Genomic DNA, 9,800 nt, shown 5'->3' with positions numbered 1-9,800 from the left:
GGACAAAGCCACCAAGGGCCAAGAGGTACACCCCTACCCACCAAGGGCCAAGGGGTAAAGACAATATTTAGTAGATAGGACAATTAGATAGATTCACCTTAGTTATGAGTCCCACCTGAAATTCCAAGGGATGAGCTTCATTATTATTGGTTACAGAGAATCAAATTAAGTTATTGGCATTCATATTCTTTCAGTTTATTTCTTGGCTCTGCTTTTCTTTACCCTAGTTTCACAGTGAGGTAAACATGCTCTGTTTAATGAACTCCTGAAAGTTCTGGGTTTATTTTTATAGCTGTAATTATAACAGAAAAGAATATTCTAACATTTACAAAATATTTATCACATTGAGTTTTACTGAACTGACTTTAGTTTCATGCCCAACACTAATTGAGTTCTTATTTGTAGAGAGAATGTGATCATTTGTAAAGCCCAGAGTAGAAGTGTAGTCTTGAACTAATCATGGAGTCCAAAGCCTTGATTAGCTAACTATGGTTTATAGATCCGCATATGAATTACAGAAGTCATTCTACCAAAAGAAGATAATGAAAAAAAAGAAAAAAAGAAAAGAGAAGAAATGGAAGAAAAAAGAAAAATTTATTGAAATAGAGAAAGGTGTGTATGTGTGTATGTGAGAGAGAGGGAGAAAGAGAGAAAAAGTCAGAAAAGACAGTGAGAGAGAGGGAGATTATTTAGGATATACAAAAGCAATTATCTACTTCAAAACAATTTGACTCTATACCAGACCATATGGTAAAACTGTAGGAAGCATCCTCTAAGTAAATAACTGCTACATTACGAAGTTTTCCAGATTTTTAAGTAGCATATCACATATACAAAATGACAAAGCACTACAATAAATTACATTAGCAGGCAATGGAATCAGCATGAGAATCTCTAATTGCATCTCTACACTCAATCCCAAAACTGAATCCATCATCATTTCAGAATACACGTAGATGAGTCTTTGCTACAAACTGATTAGGGATTGCTGGTACTGGATAGACATAGCCTCTGGAATCAAGCAGAAATGAATTTGAATTCTGTTTCTCTGACTAGCTATGTGACGAGAGTAACTTATCGTACCTCTCCAAAGTGCATTTTTTACAAGATAAAATCAGAATAATTTATTCTACAAGTTTTCATTTTATTTTGTTTTTTAATCTGAAGAATACTGATTTTATGCTTTCAAAATAGCCTTAAAATATCTCAAAATAAAAAAAACTTGTTATATTATAGATGTAGAAATTAAGGAATACAGTTAGTTCCAAGATGAAGAAGGAATAGTTGAGAAAGCATCAAATATGATCTTTCTCTCCAGGATGCATTTTATTCTTAATCAAAGTTACTTGATTTAGTATACATACATGAGTCAGTATTTATTTACTTATTTACTTATATGGCATAAAATGTAAAATAAAAATAATATACCATATAATATTTTATTACACTAGCATAGTGGGTTTTTTTTTCAATTCTCAAGACAAAGGATGATATTGATATTTTAATCTCAACTTCCCACTTTTAAATATATTTATTTAAAACAATAGAGAATGTGTATCAGGACATAAAAGCCAAGGAAAGGTAAAATCCCAAGGAAGATATATAATTGTTTCGAACTTAAAAGATTTTGCAGAAAATCAAATATAAGTACAAAATATACCACATAGATATAAAAATAATTAACTCTCCATGAACTAATATATAAAGTTGACTAAAATAATCTTTCAAGTATTTGCTACATTTAAATGGAAGAAGCAGAGAAGAAATGAGTCAAATTTGAGAATGTTGGGATGCCTGGGTGTCTCAGTGGTTGGGCGTCTGCTTTCAGCTCAGGGCGTGATCCTGGGGTCCTGGGATCTAGTCCGGAATCAGACTCCCAAAGGGGAGCCTGCTTCTCTCTCTTCCTGTGTCTCTGCCCCTCTCTCTGTGTCTCTCATGAATAAATAAGAAAAATATTTTTTAAAATGTTTTTAAAAATTGAGAATGCTTACAATGGAACAGAAAAATAAAATGCTTGCTTCACTTGCTGTTTCCTTAGAGTATAAATAAAGGGATTCAAAAGTGGAGCAACAGAAGTATTGAGAACTGCCACTCCCTTCATCAAGGATATCCTCTGTTTGACTGAGGGTTTAAGGTACATAAAGATGCAGCTGCCATATGAGAGGGAGATGACAATCATGTGAGAAGAACAGGTGTAGAAAGCTTTTTTCTCTGGTTGACAGAAGGAATTTTTAAAATTGTCAGGGCAATATATGTGTATGATAGATTTACTAATGCCAAAGTGACCAGCAGAGTCACCAAAGCTAAGATGAAACTCATCATTTCCAACACGTGTCTGTCTGTGCAGGAGATCTGCAGGAGGGGAGCAGTGTCACAGTAGAAATGATCAATGACATTGGAATCACAGAAGTCCAGGCTTAAGCCTAAAATGAGTCCTGGAAAGATGATGAGGAAACCAGTGATCCAAGAGCTAAGGACTAGCTGGATACAGATTTTGCTGCTCATAATGGTTGTGTAATGCAGGGGCCTGCAGATGGCGACATAACGATCGTAGGACATGACAGCCAGGAGGTAACATTCAGATGCTCCAAGAAGGAAGGCAAAGCAACTGAGTTGCACGACAGTTATAAGAAATGGTTTTGTCACCAGTTGCCATGCTTACAAGCAATTTGGGGATGCAGACTGTCATATAAGAAATTTCTAAGAAAGAAATATTTCGAAGAAAGAAATACATAGGGGTCTTGAGATGTGAGTCCAGCAAAGTGAGGGTAATAATAACTAAGTTGCCTGAGATGCTTAGCAAGTAAGTGAGGAGCAGGAAGACAAATAGCACAATCTTCAGTTTGGGGTCCTCCATCAATCCTGCTAAGATAAATACTGTCACAGTTGTACGGTTTTCCATCTTGACCTTTTGATACGCTTCTGCTCTGGTAAAAATATTGAGAAAACAATATGCACAAGAACCAATAGTAAATTATGAAGATAATTATGTCAGAATATTAGTAGTTGCTATTGATTATACATACTAATAAGGCACATTTTTGAAATGATTAATGTAAGATAAACTCTAACAAAAACTAGTACTTATATTTTTTATTATTTTTATTACTTTATTTTTGAGGAAAGACAAATATTTTCTACAAATCTGATGAATAAAAAACTATCTTATAAATCATCTTTGCAGTCTGGCTTAGATTTATGGTAATGAGGTAAAGAAATGAACAAGCATGTGAAAAAATCATTTCTACTTTTCTCAGTATGTAAGCGCTAAGATGTCACAGTACTACTCAGCCTGATGACTGTATAAATATCATTGCCTCAAGGAACTGGCCATGAGTGCAACAGAGAAACAAGGTGATATATAAATACTTATGATGGTTGAAAATAGAAATCAAGCGTAGATTTAAGTTTAATTCTGGAAGTAATTCCGGTAACAACTGTAGCTCTTCCCTGGTTTGGCCTGCGCTGCCTCTACTTAGATAATGAACACTCTTTCTTGGTCCTGATTTTTTTATTCCTATAAATCAGTGTTTTGTTCCTATTCCATCTCTTCATTTCTTCACTTTTACTGCCTCCTATGACAATATTAAACTTATCTGATTGCATAGTAAAACGAACTTGAACAGAATTAAACTAATTCAGTGTTTCTTCTGGTTATAGTTCTGAAAACAGGAAGAGAATAAGAATAATGAGGAGAAATGCAAAATAAAGTGAATAAGTGTTCAAAGAGAAGGGAAATAGAGAAGAAAAAGTAAAAAAGAGAAGGAAGACAAAAGAAGTAGAAAAGAGGTAAGACAGTAAGGGAAGGCTATAAAGATAAGAACTTACCATTAAGATTGGATTTTTCTTCAGATGTGACAGTGACTGGTATTTAGCTCTGGGCCTCTTACCTGATAGATAGAAATGAGTTACAGCAAAACTGTAATTTACCTCCACCAAGGGGAATACAGAGAAGAAACTCTGGCAAATTTGACTCAGATGATCTGTCACTTGGCAAGTGTTTTTAGACACTGGCAAGTAATGCTGACTGCCCCCAAATAATGTGGTAACTCAACAGATAAGCCCGTGCAAATGGAGTTGACTATGTGGTTGAATATTACATAAGCTCTCATTAAGCTAAATGTCATGAAAACTCCCAGGTATAAACATTTCATCCCTTGAGGGCAACTTTCTTGTTTGATGACTTCATTATCAGTTACGCTTCTCTAAGGAGTTCATCATCAATATGAATCACTTATTAAATAATTATTTTTAGTTTCACTGGTAGAATTTAGTGTATTCATGTGCTGCATACAGCACCTGATGCTCATTAACATCCAGTGCCCTCCTTAGTGCCCATCCCCACACCCATCTTCCCTCCAGAAATCCTCAGTTTGCTCCCTGTAGTTAAAAGTTTCTTATGGTTTGCCTCTAAGTTTTTATCTTATTTTATTTTTCCCTCTACTCCCCTATGTTGATTTGTTTTGTTTCTTAAATTCCACATGAGTAAAATCATATAATAATGTCTTTCTATGACAGACTTATTTCGCTTAGCATAATACCCTATAGTTCCATCCACATCATTGCAAATGGCAAGATTTCATTATTACTGTTACTTTTTAAATAAATTTATTTTTTATTGGTCTTCAATTTGCCAACATACAGAATAACACCCAGTGCTTATCCCTACAAGTGCCCCCTCAGTGCCCATCACCCATTCACCCCCACCCCCCGCCCTCCTCCCCTTCCACCACCCCTAATTCGTTTCCTAGAGTTAGGAGTCCTCAGTACTGTCTCCCTTTCTGATATTTCCTACCCATTTCTTCTCCCTTCCCTTATATTCCCATCCACTATTATTTATATTACCCAAATGATTGAGAACATATAATGTTTGTCCTTTTCCGATTGACCTATTTCACTCAGAATAATACCCTCCAGTTCCATCCACGTCGAAGCAAATGGTGGGTATTTGTCGTTTCTAATGGCTGAGTAAAATTCCATTGTATACATAGACCACATCTTCTTTATCCATTCATCTTTTGATGGACACCGAGGTCCTTCCACAGTTTGGCTATTGTGGACATTGCTGCTAGAAACATCAGGGTGCAGGTGTCCCGGCATTTCACTGCATCTGTATCTTTGGGGTAAATCCCCAACAGTGCAATTACTGGGTCGTAGGGCAGGTCTATTTTTTACTCTTTGAGGAACCTCCACACAGTTTTCCAGAGTGGCTGCACCAGTTCACATTCCCACCAGCAGTGCAAGAGGGTTCCCCTTTCTCCGCATCCTCTCCAACATTTGTGATTTCCTGCCTTGTTAATTTTCCCCATTCTCACTGGTGTGAGGTGGTATCTCATTGTGGCTTGGATTTGTATTTCCCTGATGGAAAGTGATGCAGAGCATTTTCTCATGTGCGTGTTGGCCATGTCTATGTCTTCCTCTGTGAGATTTCTGTTCATGTCTTTTGCCCATTTCATTATTGGATTGTTTGTTTCTATGGTGTTGAGTTTATTACGTTCTTTATAGAACTTGGAAACTAGCCCTTTATCTGATACGTCATTTGCAAATATCTTCTCCCATTCTGTAGGTTGTCTTTAGTTTTGTTGACTGTATCCTTTGCTGTGCAAAAGCTTCTTATCTTGATGAAGTCCCAATAGTTCATTTTTGCTTTTGTTTCTTTTGCCTTCGTGGATGTATCTTGCAAGAAGTTACTGTGGCCGAGTTCAAAAAGGGTGTTGCCTGTGTTCTCCTCTAGGATTTTGATGGAATCTTGTCTCACATTTAGATCTTTCATCCATTTTGAGTTTATCTTTGTGTATGGTGAAAGGGAGTGGTCTAGTTTCATTCTTCTGCATGTGGATGTATAATTTTCCCTGCACCATTTATTGAAGAGACTGTCTTTCTTCCAATGGATAGTCTTTCCTCCTTTATCGGAGATTAGTTGACCATAAAGTTCAGGGTCCACTTCTGGATTCTCTAGTCTGTTCCATTGATCTATGTGTCTGTTTTTGTGCCAGTACCACACTGTCTTGATGACCACAGCTTTGTAGTACAACCTGAAATCTGGCATTGTGATGCCCCCAGATATGATTTTATTTTTTAAAATTCTCCTGGCTACCCGGGGTCTTTTCTGATTCCACACAAACCTTCAAATAATTTGTTCTAATTCTCTGAAGAAGATCCATGGTATTTTGATAGGGATTACATTAAACGTGTAAATTGCCCTGGGGAATATTGACATTTTCACAACATTAATTCTGCAAATCCAGGAGCATGGAATATTATTCCATCTCTTTGTGTCTTCCTCAATTTCTTTCAGAAGTGTTCTATAGTTTTTAGGGTATAGATCCTTTACCTCTTTGGTGAGGTTTATTCCTGGGTATCTTATACTTTTGGGTGTAAATGAGATTGACTCCTTGATTTCTCTTTCTTCAGTCTCATTGTTAGTGTATAGAAATGCCACTGACTTCTGGGCATTGATTTTGTATCCTGCCACGCTACCAAATTGCTGTATGAGTTCTAGCAATCTTGGGGTGGAAGCTTTTGGGTTTTCTATGTAGAGGATCATTGGCGAAGAGGGAGAGTTTGACTTCTTGTTTGCCAATTCGAGTGCCTTTAATGTCTTTTTGTTGTCTGATTGCTGAGGCTAGGATTTCCAGTAATATGTTGAATAGCAGTGGTGAGTGTGGACATCCCTGTCTTGTTCCTGATATTAGGGGAAAGGCTCCCAGTGCTTCCCCATTGAGAATGATATTTGCTGTGGGCTTTTTGTAGATGGCTTTTAAGATGTTGAGGAATGTTCCCTCTATCCCTACACTCTGAAGAGTTTTGATCAGGAACGGATGCTGTATGTGTCAAATGCTTTCTCTGCATCTAATGAGAGGATCATATGGTTCTTGGTTTTTCTCTTGCTGATATGATGAATCACATTGATTGATTGACGAGTGTTGAACCAGCCTTGTGTCCCGGGGATAAATCCTACTTGGTCATGGTGAATAAATTTCTTAATGTATTATTGGATCCGATTGGCTAGTATCTTGTTGAGAATTTTTGCATCCATGTTGATCAGGGATATAGGTCTACAATTCTCCTTTTTAGTGGTGTCTTTGTCTGGTTTTGGAGTTAAGGTGATGCTGGCCTCATAGAACGAATTTGGAAGTACTCCATCTCTTTCTATCTTTCCAAACAGCTTTAGTAGAATAGGTATGGTTTCTTCTTAAACGTTTGATAGAATTCCCCTGGGAAGCCATCTGGCCCTGGACTCTTGTGTCTTGAAGGTTTTTGATGACTGCTTCAATTTCCTCCCTGGTTATTGGCCTGTTCAGGTTTTCTATTTCTTCCTGTTCCAGTTTTGGTAGTTTGTGGCTTTCCAGGAATGCGTCCATTTCTTCTAGATTGCCTAATTTATTGGCAATAAACAGAATAGCTGATAATAATATGTTTTTAAAATTGTATTTCCTTGGTGTTGGTAGTGATCTCTCCTTTCTCATTCATGATTTTATTAATTTGAGTCTTCTCTCTCTTCTTTTTAATAAGGCTGGCTAATGATTTATCTTTCATTAATTCTTTCAAAGAACCAACTCCTGGTTTTGTTGATCTGTTCCACCATTCTTCTGGTCTCGATTTCGTTGAGTTCTGCTCGAATCTTTATTAACTCTCTTCTTCTGTTGGGTGTAGGATCTACTTGCTGTTTTTTTCTCTAGCTCCTTTAGGTGTAAGGTTAGCTTTTGTATTTGAGTTCTTTCCAGTTTTTTAATGGATGCTTGTATTGTGATGTATTTCCCCCTTAGGACGGCCTTTGCTGCATCCCAAAGATTTTGAACGGTTGTATCTTCATTCTCATTAGTTTCCATGCAACTTTTTAATTCTTCCTTAATTTCCTGGCTGACCCTTTCATCTTTTAGCAGGATGGTCCTTAACCTCCATGTGTTTGAAGTCCTTCCAAACTTCTTGTTGTGATTTAGTTCTAATTTCAAGGCATTATGGTCTGAGAAACGCAGGGGACGATCCCAATCTTTTGGTATTGGTTCAGACCCGATTTGTGACCCAGTATGTGGTCTATTCTGGAGAAAGTTCCATGTGCACTGGAGAAGAATGTGTATTCAGTTGAGTTTGGATATAAAGTTCTGTAGATATCTGAGAAATCCATCTGGTCCAGTGTATCATTTAAAGCTCTTGTTTCTTTGGAGATGTTGTGCTTAGAAGACTTATCGAGTATAGAAAGAGCTAGATTGAAGTCACCAAGTATAAGTGTATTATTATCTAAGTACTTCTTCACTTTCGTTATTAATTGATATATTTGGCAGCTCCCACATTCGGTGCATATATATTGAGGATTGTTAAGTCCTCTCGTTGGATAGATCCTTTAAGTATGAGATAGTGTCCCTCTTCAACTCTCACTGCAGTCTTCTGGGTAAATTTTAGTTGATCTGATATAAGGATGGCTACCCCTGCTTTCTTTTGAGGACCATTTGAATGGTAAATGGTTCTCCAAGCTTTTATTTTCAGGCTGTAGGTGTCCTTCTGTCTAAAATGAGTCTCTTGTAGACAGCAAATAGATGGGTCCTGCTTTTTTATCCAGTCTGACACCCTGCGCCTTTTGATGGGGTCATTAAGCCCGTTCACGTTCAGAGTTACTATCGAAAGATATGAGTTTAGGGTCATCATGATATCTATTCAGTCCTTGTTTTTGTGGCTTGTTCCACTGAACTTCTTAAAGGGGAATTTTAAGAGTCCCCCTTAAAATTTCTTTCAGAGCTGGTTTGGAGGTCACATATTCTTTCAGTTCCTGCCTGTCTTGGAAACTCTTTATCTCTCCTTCTATTCTGAATGAGAGCCTTGCTGGATAAAGTATTCTTGGTTGCATGTTCTTCTCATTGAGGACCCTGAATATATCCTGCCAGCCCTTTCTGGGCTGCCATGTCACTGTGGAGAGGTCTGCTGTTACCCTAATGCTCCTCCCCATAAATGTCAGGGATTTCTTGTCTCTTGCTGCTTTAAGGATCTTCTCTTTATCTTTGGAATTTGCAAGCTTCACTATTAAATGTCGAGGTGTTGGATGGTTATTATTGATTTTAGGGGGGGATCTCTCTATTTCCTGGATCTGAATGCCTATTTCCCTTCCCAGATTAGGAAAGTTTTCAGCCATTATTAGTTCAAATACATATTCTGGCCCTCTGGCCCTTTCGGAGCCCTCGGGAACCCCAATTAAACGTAGGTTTTTCTTCCTCAGGCTGTCGTTTATTTCCCTTAATCTATCCTCATGGTCCTTTGTTTTTCTCTTTTTTCCTCAGTTTCCCTCTTTGCCATCAACTTGTCCTCTATATCACTCACTCGTTCTTCCACCTCGTTAACCCTCCTCCTAGGACTTATAGATTTGATTGCATCTCATTCAATTGATTTTTACTTTCTGCCTGATTGTATCTAAATTCTGCAGTCATGAAGTCTCTTGAGTCCTTTATGCTTTTTTCTAGAGCCACCAGTAGCTGTATAATAGTGCTTCTGAATTGGCTTTCTGACATTGAATTGTAATCCAGATTTTGTAACACTGTGGGAGAGAGGACTGTTTCTGATTCTTTCTTTTGAGGTGAGGTTTTCCTTCTAGTCATTTTGCTCAGTGCAGAGTGGTCAAAAACAAGTTGTATTGGGAAAAGGAGAAAAAGAGAGTAGAGAAAGAAGGAAAGAAAAGAGAAAAAAAAGAAAAAAGGAAGAAAAAAGAAAAAAGAGAAGAAAAAGAGAAAGAAAAAGAAAGAAAGGAAAAAGGGTGGGGGAAGCAAACAGAAATCAAAAAGAAAAAAAACGCACGGGGGAGTATCTTCTGA

The 9,800-nt window shown here is 37.3% G+C and overlaps 1 pseudogene; it reads right to left on the bottom strand.

The window, feature by feature from the left end:
- Positions 1–1,461: 1,461 nt before the first annotated feature.
- On the bottom strand, positions 1,462–2,919 carry LOC140631291 (olfactory receptor 6C76-like; annotated as a pseudogene).
- Between the last annotated feature and the right edge of the window lie 6,881 nt (positions 2,920–9,800).

The sequence above is a fragment of the Canis lupus genome, chromosome 3, assembly GCF_048164855.1.
Source record: "Canis lupus baileyi chromosome 3, mCanLup2.hap1, whole genome shotgun sequence".
Classification (NCBI taxonomy): Eukaryota; Metazoa; Chordata; class Mammalia; order Carnivora; family Canidae; genus Canis; species Canis lupus.
Note: the sequence above shows the minus strand (reverse complement) of the source record. Positions and strands in the feature narration are given on the sequence as shown.